This window comes from Podarcis melisellensis (genome assembly GCF_964234715.1).
Source record: "Podarcis melisellensis genome assembly, chromosome: 8".
Lineage (NCBI taxonomy): Eukaryota > Metazoa > Chordata > Lepidosauria > Squamata > Lacertidae > Podarcis > Podarcis melisellensis.
The window spans coordinates 59,895,489-59,909,259 of record NC_138540.1 but is presented as its reverse complement, the minus strand read 5'-3'; the positions used below and the strand labels follow the sequence as shown (position 1 = coordinate 59,909,259).

Genomic DNA, 13,771 nt, shown 5'->3' with positions numbered 1-13,771 from the left:
CCTCCCATGCCTGGCCAGAGCGATGTGGGTAGGAGCTACAGGGAAGTGTCACCCACGCCACTCTGTTTACATGCGAATCGAGCTATAGGCAGTAATAGAAATGCAGGAGGCTTCTTTTCTTAAAAGAACGGAGAAGCTGGAGGCTGATGCCAAGTATGATAGGAAGCCAATTTTTAAAAAAGACGACGAACTCAAGAAGGGGGTGGTGATGAGTTCATTGTGACAGGAGAGTTTTCCGGAAGGCAATGTGTCAAGGAGAGCCAGGGAGGGGGAAGCCGAGAATACTGAACTGCTCAGGAAGGAAAGGGGTCCCATTTTCACTGCAAAGGTCAACATCCACAAGTTGGTTGGGTTTTAATCTTTTTCCTTGCATCATCGGCTAAACGAACCTCTCCCCCCAGGCAGGAAGAGGGCTAAATATGACTTCTGCAGCCTGGATCTGATGACTGGGCCCAGGTGGGCTCTGCCCAATCCCATCAGGGATGCAGAAGCCAGCCGTCAGTTCTCTTAATTAGGCTCCCGCCAGCAGTAGCAAGAGGCTGGCACATTCTTCTGTCACGGTTTGACGTGCTTAAGGAAAGGTGATGCATCAGATCTGATAAATCCTCATTTGGCTGCTGACAGGATTTTCCCCAATGCATTTGTTGAAGTCGGGAAAAATGACTTCATTAGGCGGCCATGTTGGTTTGCTCCTTCAATCCAACAGGCCGAAGCACCACACCGAAACCATCCGTTAGACTCCTCTTTGGCTCTGAAGTGGGAGGTGGCTACTCTTCTCTAGCCATTCAACAACCTCCATTCCCTCCCCCCCAATCCCCTCAGATGGATAAATGTGCTTTTCTGAGGGGAATTTGAGAGGTGGGAAATGGTGCATCAGTCACCATTATGAATGTCAGTAAGCTGTGATGGCTTTCCTTCCCGCATACCTCCATACCACCAAAATTATGTCCCGTCCCCCAACTTTGCTACCTTCAAATAGGGTGACAAGATTAGATGGCCCCTAGCTATCCCCTGCTATCCTGGTATATATAGTACAGTATGCAGTGATTGTTGCTTTTCAGTATTCACAGCAGTTGTACAACGTATTATTCCATCGGACGGTATTCAGTGCTTGTTGTTTGAACAGTTTGTGCTGTACAAGGCCAGTAACAAATGTTTATTATACTGACATGTTTCTCAGTAGCCCATAATTCAAGTTAGCTTCCCCCACCCCATGCCCACCCCCAGGCAACTGCACGGCCTAATTAAACCTCCGCATCTTTTCTTGCCTCTGCAAAGTTTCCCTGCCAGAAAACACTCCCCGAATCCACCTCACCCCTCTGCTACCCCAAGCACGAATCAATGATATTTCACAGGCTGGCAGAAATTAAATATTGACTTTCTCCGGGTTTGAACTTCTCTGTGCATCCCTGAGGCCTTGCTGGCTCCGTTCGCTCGGGGGTTACAGAGCCCCGCACTGAGTTAAGGGAAGTGACGTCCAGTCCCCTTGGAAAGGCGCAAGGGAGCAATGGCTTGATGGGCCTGGGATGGTGGGCTCTCAGAGGAGTTATAGCCTGAGTGTTCTGCTCCTAGAAAAACAACAACTCTCAGTTCTCCTCTCTGCATCCGACACACCCACAGGTGTTTCCATCCTTCCAGTGGAGTGAATGACAAAGTGAAGACTGACTGTTTCTATACTGCTTGTTCCATCCTGAGACAGGACATAGCTTAATATATTAAAAATATATCTAAGTGGTGTACAAAAACCTGAAGCAACAATAGCCAACAAAACATTACAAAAATACAGAGTTACATATTAAAATGTTACAGGGTGTGTCAGAAGAAAAATGCATTGATTAGATAGATGATAGCTAGCTAGATATGAGGATAGATAGATGTATTTTTCTTCTGACATACCCGCCATCTCAGTCTTTGGGTTCTCACCCACAAAAATCTCACAGTGAGAAGAGTTCATGGAAACAGCAGACATCAACCTAGTCTGTCCCCCTAGACTTGCTTTTTTATGGTCAGGCAAAAGATAAACTGTGCAAGTCCTGAGCTGTGACTTAAATGACTGAGAATCTACAAAGAGAGTAGAGATCTTTACTGTAACTATTTTGTAAGTGGTTGCCACTGAAATTGGTGGGAGTCAGGTCTCCTGGAGCCAGGACTTTTGCTTAGAAAATTGTGTGTGTGCATTTGTTAACTTTGGCAAATATTTATATGTTTCTGTCACACATGACTGTGAGCTCACGGTTTTCCTACACAAAAGTCATAGGTTTGCAGGAAAATAGTTGTGTGTATTTCAGTGCTGAGCTTTGCTGAATTCCATGTGGGAATAAATTACCAATGTGCATCGGGCATGCAAAGAAGGGGGGGGGGGCGGATAGTGCAAATGAACAGAAGGGATTGAAAGCTGCAGGAAAGTGCACATGCTGCTGTTCCAGAATTAATTTTAGAGATTCTTCTAGTTCAGCGAGAATTCCAGAGAAGTGGGGCAAGAGGCAGAGCAGGAAATGCACAAAGCAATCAAGAAATGAAATGGGGGGGGGGGCCTGCTCATCTCGACTTCCTCCCTAAATCCATCAGGTGGTGAGTCAGAAGGAAAAGTCTCTGCTGGGAGGAATTCAAATCAGTTCACATTTAAAGGCAAACCTACCTCATCTGCACCTTCCAAAACAATATGCAAACCAAAACATGGTCATCCTTGGGAATTCACACTTCTCTGGATTCTGCAGCGCAGTTCTCCAGCCAAGTTATGTGTGCAAAAATGTATATACTAGGCTTAAGTTTGCCACGTAAATGCAAATACAGTACCAGGGACAACAGCATACAAAAGCTAATTACTTTAGGGGGAAATGCTTTGTAAAGGTACGCGTAGTTGGCTAAATTGCATGGAGAAACATGTATCTTCTAAGAAATTCGCAGCAAAATGCTAGTGAATTTTTACAAGGTTTTCAAAAATAAGTAAATCATAAACTGATGTGGACATGGGGAGAACTGAACTCAAGGCTGGCAAACTGAAAGGACCTGAAAGTGACAGCCTTCTCCATTGCTCATTAGAGCTCCCTCCTTCCCCTTCTGTTTTCTCTCCAGCATCAAGCAGTGTAGGTCTGGGATACATCCCCCCTACCCATCTGCAGATGACTTGGGCGCTTGTGAAGGTCACATCCTACAATCAAAGGCACTAAGTGCACAGTTCAAAGTGTTGGTGCTGACCTTTAAAGTCCTAAACAGCCTCAGTCCTGTATACCTGAAGGAGCATCTCCACCCCCTTCATTCAGCTACTGAGATCCAGCGCTGAGGGCCTTCTGGCAGTTCCCTCATTGTGAGAAGTGAGGTTACAGGCAGAGGGCCTTCTCAGTAGTGGCACCCACCCTGGGGAAAACCCTCCCTTCAGATGTCAAGGAAATAAGCAGCTATCCTGTTTTTAAAAGACAGCTGAAGGCAGCCCTGTTCAGGGAAGTTTTTAATATTTAATGCTGTATTGTTTTTAACACTTGATTGGGAGCTGCCCAGAGTGGCTGGGGAAACTCAGCCAGATGGATGGGGTATAAATAAATTATTATTATTATTATTATTATTATTATTATTATTATTATTATGTTTTCTAATTATTATTTTTAAACCCCTTCTTCCCCTTCTGCACAGACCCTTCTGCAACAATACGAAACCTGCAGGGTCCTGAGGACTGCGGCCCAGGATGGGAGGGACGATCACTTGCTGGATGAGCCACTTCTGGACCGCAAGCCTTTTCATCCCTGGGACAGCTGTTCTCTCCAGCTGCAGGCAGATTCTGACGAGGCCTCTCTCCCCCACTCTCCATGGGCTGTCTCCCAGAAAATAATGGCTCTTTTTATCATTTTTAAATTTCATGCCTATTCTTGTAATTATTTATACATGTCCCTAGGCTGTGTCGCTGAGTCACTGTGCTGAGTTAGACTAATTAACGGAGAGGCGGAGAAGGCGGCAGTGAGCTGGGTCAGCGGCAGGCTTCTGTGCTCATTAGATGGGCAGGCAAATGCGCAGAGAGAGAGGGACGGGCAACCTCGCCGGCTGGTTGCTAGTTTTGCCGTTGATCGCCGAAACCTTCATTTCAGGGGGGCTTCAGGAAGATGATTGTTAATTATTAAGGACAAATAAACTGCCCTGTGTTGTGGTTGTGGAGTTCCAACAGCAACAACTGATGCATCATTGAGGAAGGAGGAAATCCAGGTGTGTCTGAGACAGGAATGAGACAAGGCTGTCAGGAGTTCAGCCTACACCTGAGTAGGACCCTGGCAGAGACACATGCCTGACTGGCATGTTCCCTCCCTCCTGGTTGATCGTTCATAAGCTTTCTTCAGCCCGAACATCACAGCGACCGATGCCAACTGACACTGGCACACTTAGGGATCCACAGAGTTTGCGCATCATGTGTGGCAGAACTCAGCATTTTGGCTAATCTACTCTGTTTACATATAAACACACACAGAGCACTGCAACATGGCTCCCTCTCTCACTAGCGTCAGACAACAAAGAGAAAAAACAAATGGCAATAGTCCCACTTTACAGAACACAGGAACACAAACATCCTGTCTCCATCACTTCCCATTTTGTGGAGTCAAAACATACACCATCATGTGATAGACAAAAATCCCATGACTGCAATCATGGAGCAGGAATTCTAACAAAGACTACATGTAGTGGTGGTGGTGGGAGTAATGGTTCATATTTATGTATTTATTTAAGAAATTTACATCATACCCCCTTTTTTTCAAAAGACCACAGGACTTTTTATAATATTGCAGCATAATAAACAACACAACGTATGTAAGTACATAACGTAGTATAACAAAGAAATCAGAACAGAAATTAGCCTGAAGAACAGGAGGTTAAGGGGTGATATGATAGCCATGTTCAAATATATAAAAAGATGTCACATAGCGGAGGGAGAAAGGTTGTTTTCTGCTGCTCCAGAGAAGCGGACACGGAGCAATGGATCCAAATTACAAGAAAGAAGATTCCACCTAAACATTAGGAAGAACTTCCTGACAGTAAGAGCTGTTCGACAGTGGAATTTGCTGCCAAGGAGTGTGATGGAGTCTCCTTCTTAGGATGTCTTTAAGCAGAGGCTTGACAACCATATGTCAGGAGTGCTCTGATGGTGTTTCCTGCTTGGCAGGGGGTTGGACTCGATGGCCCTTGTGGTCTCTTCCAACTCTATGATTCTATGATTCTATGAGAACAGTTGGATAATTCATAATAGGCATCATCTTCAAATAATTCATCATTATTTCAATCATTTCATCCAAAAGGCTACTGGAAGAGGTATGTTTTTGCTTGTTTCTTAAAAGAAAACATTGACATTGCTAGACTCACCTCCATGGGAAGAACCTTCCACAGACATGTAGCCACTGCTGAAAAGGCCCTTCCATGGATTCTGGTGCTTTGCACTTCCTCTCACAGGGGCAACCAGTCACTCCTCCTCCGATGACCTCAAGGTACAGGCAGATTGGCATGTGAGAAGGCATTCTCTCTCCACCTTGTTCACTGCTTTATGAAGTCCTGTTGGCCCTTTGACACGACTGTTGAGGACTAAGCTCCATTACTAATACCTCTGATCCTCAAATTCACTATAAAATAAATAAATGTCGCTATCTGTTCCTGCTTTGGAATATCCTTCTTGTCTTCCAGCTCCTCTCAGGGACCGTTCAGCAACTAATTTTCCAGGAGGGCCACTTTGAGAAGCCAATGAAGTTTGATGGGCCGCTCAGTGTCATAGCCCCCCTCCCCACTGCTTCTAAGTCAGGGTGGGGAACTGGTGGCCCTCCAGATATTGTTTCACTCCAGCTTCCATCAGCCCCAGCCAGCACAGCCAGTGGTCAAGGATGGGGGGAAATGGAAGCCCACATTTGTCCTATCCTTGTGACTGGTTACCTTATTAAGATACCTTATAGTATCTTATTTTTGCCATGGGTTCCATATCACCAAACCTGTAACTAAAAGAGCATTGGGGGTGGGGTAGTGGGAGGTGTGCATTTCACCAATGATTTCTGCTTCTTATCTAAGCCCTTAAAAAAGGCTTACCACCTCCCCTCCTGGCAAGCCCTGGGATTATCACTTGTGCCAAACTGAGGATGGTCCTGAGGCAAATGGGATAGTTGGTTAGCTCACTTGATACTTGAATCGAGTCACACAGGTGCTCCACTTACAACAGCACAGCTGAAGCAAAGTATTACATCAGTTGGACATGCCTGTACCAGCAGGTGTTACAACAGGGGAAGAGCCTAAATAAATGAGCGAGGTGAAGAAATTTAAAGTGGCAAGTGTGCTAATGTTCAACTTGGAAAGCCGCCGCAAATGCAAAGCGAGGTTTCTGCTGAGGAATGGCAAAGAGGAAGCATAAATTATATCAGGGGGTGAGTACAGGCGGGTGTCCTTGACAGCACTTGTGATACATGTGGCAAGGCCCACTGTGTGATTGAGATGTGCCTGCAAAGGATGGAGAGGCGGAGAGGAGGAGCCCCAAATGGATGACTCCCAAGGCTCCATGGCCAGTTGGATCAATACAGCAAAAAGCATCTTCCTTGTAGTGCCATTAGCAAAAGACACTGGAGCCTTGTCAGGTGGTTAAACAAACAGCTTCCCCCACTTAGCTGTGCGTCTCCTGGTACAAGCGCAGAGTTCATAAAGCAGAAAAGAAAGCAAACATTTCCAGCAAGCTTCATAGAGAAGAAGAGGTGCGGGGAAAGGAACAAGGTTGGTTTTTAAGAATTTGTTAAAAAATAAATAAATTCATTCTTACCCAGTACATGCGCACATTAATGCACCTTCCTTTCTTGGGCGACGGGAATTGACTACAACACATGACACATACCACCTGCTGCACATCTGCATAGCTAGCTAGATCATGTTGGTAACTTTCAGAGAGTTTACTGCAGATTGCTGAAGTCAGTTGTAAAGGTAAGCTGCTGACACCAGGGGAGGAGATAAAAGGGACGCACCTCCGTTTTCTGGCAGCTGTCCAAACAACAGCCCTGTGAGGTAGGTTAGGCTGAGAGGAAGAGCAACCGCCCTTAGGCCACCCAGTGTGTTTCATGGGCAAATATAGATTCAAACTTTGGCAGGCCTACCTACTCCTAGTCCAGCCTGCTAACAACTAGGCCCACACTGGCTGGCTCTCCAAATTTATCCTAATGTACACATTTTTGTAGGCAATTTCCCCTAACAGATACATTTCTGCAAAGCAATTTCTCCTAATGTAAGGCATTCCTAAATCATATTTTCATCAATATATGCCTTTTAAAAGGCACACTTTCCCCTAGTATATGCATTTTTAGACGCAGTTGGCTGAAAAACTGCATTGCAAAATTTCGGTAAGTGTGATTTTGAAGGATTGTCTGAAGGATTGTTGTTTCAGAAGGTACAAATTATGTCAGACGCCGTAGTACGGAGGTGCTGCTTGGTTAGATTTCGGTTCTCCAGCTCTTCCATCACCTGCACTGGCAACCAGTGTAAGACTTTTAAAAAGTAAAAATGAGCAGACTGGTAAAACAGCAGGCAGGCTGTGACCCTATTACACGGTGGTTCACCTCGCTTGTTTGAAATGAGAGATTTGCCTGCTTGCTTCAAATCAATATATGAAATTCAGCCCTCCTCACCTTTCTCTTCTCCCCTTAGGCTCAGTGGGAGCCCCTCTGCCCTCAACCATCTTAGCTCATTAGCCCCAGAGCCTCCGTACAATGCACAGTTCTGTGCAAATAATTCTCCTCTCTCCGCTGCTTCCTTCTCTGTGACTGCCTCTTTGGTTTCCTGAATCAGCTTCCTGAATTCATCCAAAGACTTAAGGCTCTGCTCAGCTTTCCCTCTTCCCATATAGTCTGGTCCTTAGTCTGTATGAAGCGTTTCTCCCATACTGATCTTCCCTACACCTCTCAAAAGCCATTCCTGCTTTATCAACACACTGTAACTGACCTGAAGCAGTTAACATGTTTGTGAACATTCCACAACGTCCCAGAACCTCAGCCAGTAGCTGAGAGGGGCTTGCAGAGAAATGTGGGGAGGAAGAGCACAACCACACTGATTGGTCTCACCTCACTGCCACATCCCCACTGCCCCTGTCCCATTCTCCACATGTTGGGGGACATGTCTCTAGAGGGGAGTTTGTTCTGGACTCTTGTTTTGGCAGGGCTCCATAGGAGTGGTAGAGCCTATTTGCATAGAATATGCTCTTTAATTTAGACTTGCCCTTCAATGTGTGGGACAGGGCCAACAATGGGGACAAGTTGGTAGGGTGGGACCAGGAAAGCAGTCGTGCTCCCCGTGATGGTTATTTGCAAGGATAAGACTATAGTGGATGAGTCATCCAGTTTGTAGACACACAGAGACACTCATATACTATACTGTTCGGTACTATAATAATATCATCACTAGCTTTTCTCACACATACCTGGCAAATGCCATTTCCACGCATATAAATAAAGCAAGCAGTTAAAATCCTGTTAACAGCATTAGTCAAATTAAATTTCACGAGTTATCAGTTACTACAGATTTATTTACAGGCGCTTACCATAATGAAAAATGTACGTGCATTTGATAAACCACTGGCCATAATCCAAATGACAAGCAAAATATATCTTTTTAAAAATAGCACTCTTGGTTTAAAAATAAAACTGCCCCTCCCATTCTCTTTCCTTTTTCTTTCACTCTCCTTTTCGCCTCCCTGAAGGCAATGTCTAGGATGCAATTTTACTCAGGGAGTTTCAGCAGATAACTGAGTCCCTGGCAAAGTTTAAAAAATTAGGGGCACAAATGGATGGGTCTTGTATTTCTGATTTCCAACGGTGCTAGTTTCCCTCACATGGTACAAATTGCATGAGGAGGAATGGGGATGGACGCCCTTAGTCCACTCCCTGCTGTGCCTGCTCCCACATGTTAGAGGGCAACCACCTGCAGCAAGGAGCAGCACCTCAAAGAAGGGCAGGTAGCTCAGTGGCAGAGTGTTTGCTCTGCGTGCAGAAGGGTTCAGCTTCAGTCCTTGGCATTTCCACTTGGGGCTCGAAATTTCCTTGTCAAAAACTCCAGAGAACTCACTGACTCAGCATAAGACAGCTTCTTACCATGCAAAAGTTGTTATGTCATCCATTCTGGGGACGGGAATAGAGCTCACTAGTAGAACACACATTTGCCTCCTGCAGAAGGTCTCAGGTTCAAACCACAGGTAGTGTGGGTGTCCACAGAAATAATTATAAGGGCAGCTTACAACTATCCCTCCCCCGAAGGGAAGCAACAAGAAATGATGGTGGGGTGGTTTGCAGTATTTGAGGGAAAATACTATTGCATGCCACTGCAATCTCCGAGCGGTGTGAGCTTCCAGGGTTCCAGGTGCTCACCCAGGGTTCATGCTTCTTTTGAGAATGAGGCACAGAGGACACCGTGGTGCCTTTATGATCTATGGCTGATTTACAAGTGTATACAACCTGAGCCTACGATGGAGGAGCTCACAGCATGGACACCCCAAGAGTGTCTTGCTTCTCCCCACAGCCACAGCCCTGGATTCAAACAGAAATCAAGCATGCTTCTCCCTCACGGGCTCCAGCCTGCTTCTTCCTCCAGCTTCAGGCCACACACACACACACAACTCTGGCCTTTCCCTTTTCTAACTGCCTAACCTGAGGAAACCATCTTCTAACAATTTGTTGTTGTTGATTTAATAATAACCAAGCAAAGCACTAGAAAGACATACAGCTTTAATTTGTCAATTGAACAATAATACTGTAGGGCTTTAAACCAAACTTTTAAAACCCTAAGGCTGAATTTCACCTTTTATGCAAAATCTACCTTGGCTGTGGTGAATACCAGACATAAGGTATGAAACCAGTCAGACTTTTGGTTGTTTGTTAATTCTTGTGCTATATAAAGGAAAATATAATACAAAATGTATCACTCTTTAAACAAAAACTGGAGCTTTCAAGGATCTTGGCCAAAACGGTCAATGACTTCTTTATAATTTTCTCCTTGGAATAAGTCTTCAAATTTTTCAATGTACACTCAACAAACACAAGGCAGATAATTGATCTTCACTCATTGTCAAATGTAGCCTTGTCTTCATCTTGTGCAAAAGTACGTTATCAGCAATATGCTGATGACACACAGCTCTACTTCTCCTTTACATTTTCAGGCAAGGCAGTGGATGTTCTGGACCAAAGCTTTGCCTTGGTAATGGACTGGAGGAGAGCTCAATCCAGGTAAGACTCAGGCCCTGCTAGTGAAACTTTCCCCTAGATTAGATGGATGGGAGGTAAAGATAAAGGGACCCCTGACCATTAGGTCCAGTCGTGACCGACTCTGGGGTTGTGGTGCTGGGATTAAACTCCTTCTGAGGAAGCTGGTATGTAGCTTGGGGGTACTTCTGGATCCATAACTATCACATGAAGTTCAGGTGGCCTTGTTCGCATGGAGTTCCATCCATCAGCTTTGGCTGGCACCCCAGCTGCGCCCCATCTGGACAGGGATAGCCTAACTTCTGTTGTCTATGCTCTGGTAATCTTTTTGTTAGATTGCTGCAATGTGTTATATATGGGGCTGTCTTTGAAGGCCATTTGGAAACTGCAGCTGGTGCAGAATTCAGTGGCTAGGCTGCCACTCCATCACTGGGGCAAAATGGACAGAGCACAAAACGCCAATCCTGGCCCAACTGCATTGGCTACCAATTAGTTTCCAGATGCAATTCAAAGAGCTCGTTTTAACCTATAAAGCCTTATTTGGCTCAGGACTCCCAAACCTCAAGAACTGCCTCTCTCCATATGAACCAGCCTGGACCCTGCAATGGTCATCTGAGGCCCTTCTTTGGGAGAGCCAGAGGTTGGCAACATGAGAAGGGGCCTTTTCAGTTGTGGCTCTCTGCTTGTCCCATAGGAGCCTCGCCTGATGCCATCATTACATATCTTTCGACACCAGGCAAAAGCTTTCTTTTTCTCCAGGCCTTTGGCTTTTCATTATCTGTGGCCTCCTTAAGTGGGTGTGTTTTTTTTAATCCTACCTTTTAAAAATAAGATTGTCTTCTGGATTGTTTTTATTTATGCTGGTTTTAATGTATGTTTGTTTGTTTATAGATTTTCAGGCACTTTGAGTCATCTTGGTAAAAAAAAAAGTGCCCTGTGAATTTAATTAATAAGTAAAGGATTGTTCAGTTGTGCATGTTGGAACCAGGAGGGAAAGTGCTCTAAGGTGTGACCTAATAATTCATTTAGGCTCATGTTGTTCACACGATGTTGGGTATATTTCTTTGGTAGGTCTGTTTGCCCAAAACTCATACCAAGTAACAGATTCACCCCAAAACTTAGTTTCAGCACACTTTAAGCAGGTTACTTCTCATCGCTGAAACAAGTCCTCAGTGAAGTAATAAGCAAATCCAGGTAGAGAATATAGATGGACCACTGGTAGAAGTCTTCTGAGGAGTAGCTGGGATGATTGGCAGAGTTCTTCTGTTGCACAGCTTGTTAGGTAAGACAGTTTCACTTCTCTCTTACTGTGCTAAGGGTCTCCTCACTAGCTTCTCTGTTTCGTTCTACTATTCCCAACAACTCTCGTATATGTGCTTTCATTTCCATTAGACCTAACTGCACAGATTGCAGAGCTTGGGTTACCGGTCCCATTAACAAAGAACATTTGCTTCTGATTGCAAGGAAAACAAGTTGATATCCATGATGCACACAACACCTGGTACGAAAATTGTCTTGGTGTAGCTTGATCCTGCTAATTACTTCCGTTGTGAGACAATACTTGGGGGAAATTTTCTGCAGGCATTCAGATACTCCTGTATTTTTGAGCCAACCCACAACATTGCTTTACACGTAGCCAGCCGTGTGTGTGTGTGTGTGTGTGTGTTCCTACAATGTGCTCAGCTAGCTGCCGCCTCTCTCCAGACAAGCCTTGGAGGAAATGCCTTATAATGAATATCGGGAAGGCAGGCGTGCGACACCAGTAGGAAGGAGATCAAGGTTAGTTTATCAGAGGGTTCCAGAGAGCTGCCATCGTGCCAACAACATGCAGGCAGGCCAATGAATCATGACTGCAATTTTTTATTTTAGTGCTCCACTGCTTCAGAGGACGCCAGGAGTAAATTAAACCTGCCACTCTTTGTTTTTCTGGTTGCTGCCAATATTAATTACAGGGAGGCTCAAAATCCAGGCTCCATGTAAGCCCAGGCCATGCTGTAACCCTGGGATGCACATTAAAAGGTACTGACCAGCATGAACATGTATGTAGCTGAGTCCCCCGACTGCAGGCCACTTGGAAGATGGAAAGCAGCAGGGCAGTCTGAGCATCGCCAGCCTTGGCTGCTGGAATCTGTGAAAGCTTGGAGATAGTCAAGGAAGGGCCAACGCCTTCACAACGTTGTGCTTGTAAGCTTCCACTCCACTGCTAGAAACAGGATACTGAGCTAGAGGGATCGTCAGGAGCAGGGCTCGAGGAAGGCTTTGTTTTTTTGTTTTGCCCTGTGTTCATTGTATGCAGTGCTGCAGTTCACTTTCCACCAAACATTACACAATTGGCAAAATGACATAACTTACATAATTAAATAGTAGTAATGGTAGTAGCAGCAGCAGTAGTAGTAATAGTAATAGCAAAAATAATAATAAAAATATTTATTATTTATACCCTGCCCATCTGGCTGGGTTTCCCCAGTCACTTAATTAGGCAAGTTATGTAAGTATATCATGTTGTTCCACCCCATTCATTTCAATGCAAAGGAAATGCAATACAAATTGGGGGGAGAGGGGGAGGACCCACAGACACACACACACACACACATATAATTTACAGACCAAAATCAACAACAACAAAAACCACTGTATTCACTGGTTTGATTTCCATTCTGGACTTGGGATGAATAAGCACTCCTGTTTCCATTATTGTCGCAGTTTTGTGACATCCCTATTCAGGAGGGCTCTTATTATGTATCTATATCTACATCTAAACCTATACATCCTACTCTTGGCTGATTGGTACCATGTTGGCTAAGTAAGGGTTGGCACTTGAATCCTAAGTTCAGCTTTTCACTTATTTATTTAAAATATTTCTGTGCTACCATGGAGAGCAAACTGTTTCAAGGTAGCTTGCAATAGAATGTGGGTTTTTTTAATTGCCACGAATTTGAAAAGTACCATAAAAAGAAAAGGTAGAGTATACAGATTTGTTAATGCACCTGTATGAAACAGTGGCTTGTAGGGAAATAGCACATTTCTAGACATCTAAAGAGGATTTTTCAATTCAACAAGGGTACTACAGGATATGGCAAACAGCATTAGCTGAAAAGTTGACAGGCAGATGTAGAATGGCCCCGGGGGGGTGGGGGGGTGGGATATACAGCCGGATAAATTTCATGAAATCTGGTTCCCATTTGTGTTTGTATGTAAATCATCATGAAGAAGAAATGCATCCCTTGGCTTCCCAGTACTCTTTCGAGAGAGATACGCTTGTATAACTTGGTAATAGGGTCTGGCTTCTGTTGTGGCTGCGTCACACTGTTGGAGGCATTGATTGTACAGTGTACATTTTGCAGACTTGACGCAAACAATTGTTGCTGTTGTTGATATTGTTTTTAAATAGTTTTATTGATCTGTTAATGAAACACAACAAAAAGTGCGGACGTAACAAAAAGAAAGAAAACAGAGAATCAGAAATATATACCATAAAGCAACACAGCCTAAAAGGACAAAGACACAGCACAAAAGGATAATAAAGAATTAACTCATACAAAGGTTCCCTTTACAAGTAATAAAGATATATGAAAATAAAGGTTTTC

General features: G+C 44.4%; 1 long non-coding RNA gene across 1 annotated transcript; it reads left to right on the top strand.

The window, feature by feature from the left end:
* The first annotated feature begins 243 nt into the window (after positions 1-243).
* On the top strand, positions 244-4,153 carry LOC309376726. The gene is made up of 2 exons (XR_014171291.1): positions 244-328; positions 3,631-4,153. It is a non-coding gene; the product is annotated as an uncharacterized lncRNA (long non-coding RNA).
* Positions 4,154-13,771: the final 9,618 nt, after the last annotated feature.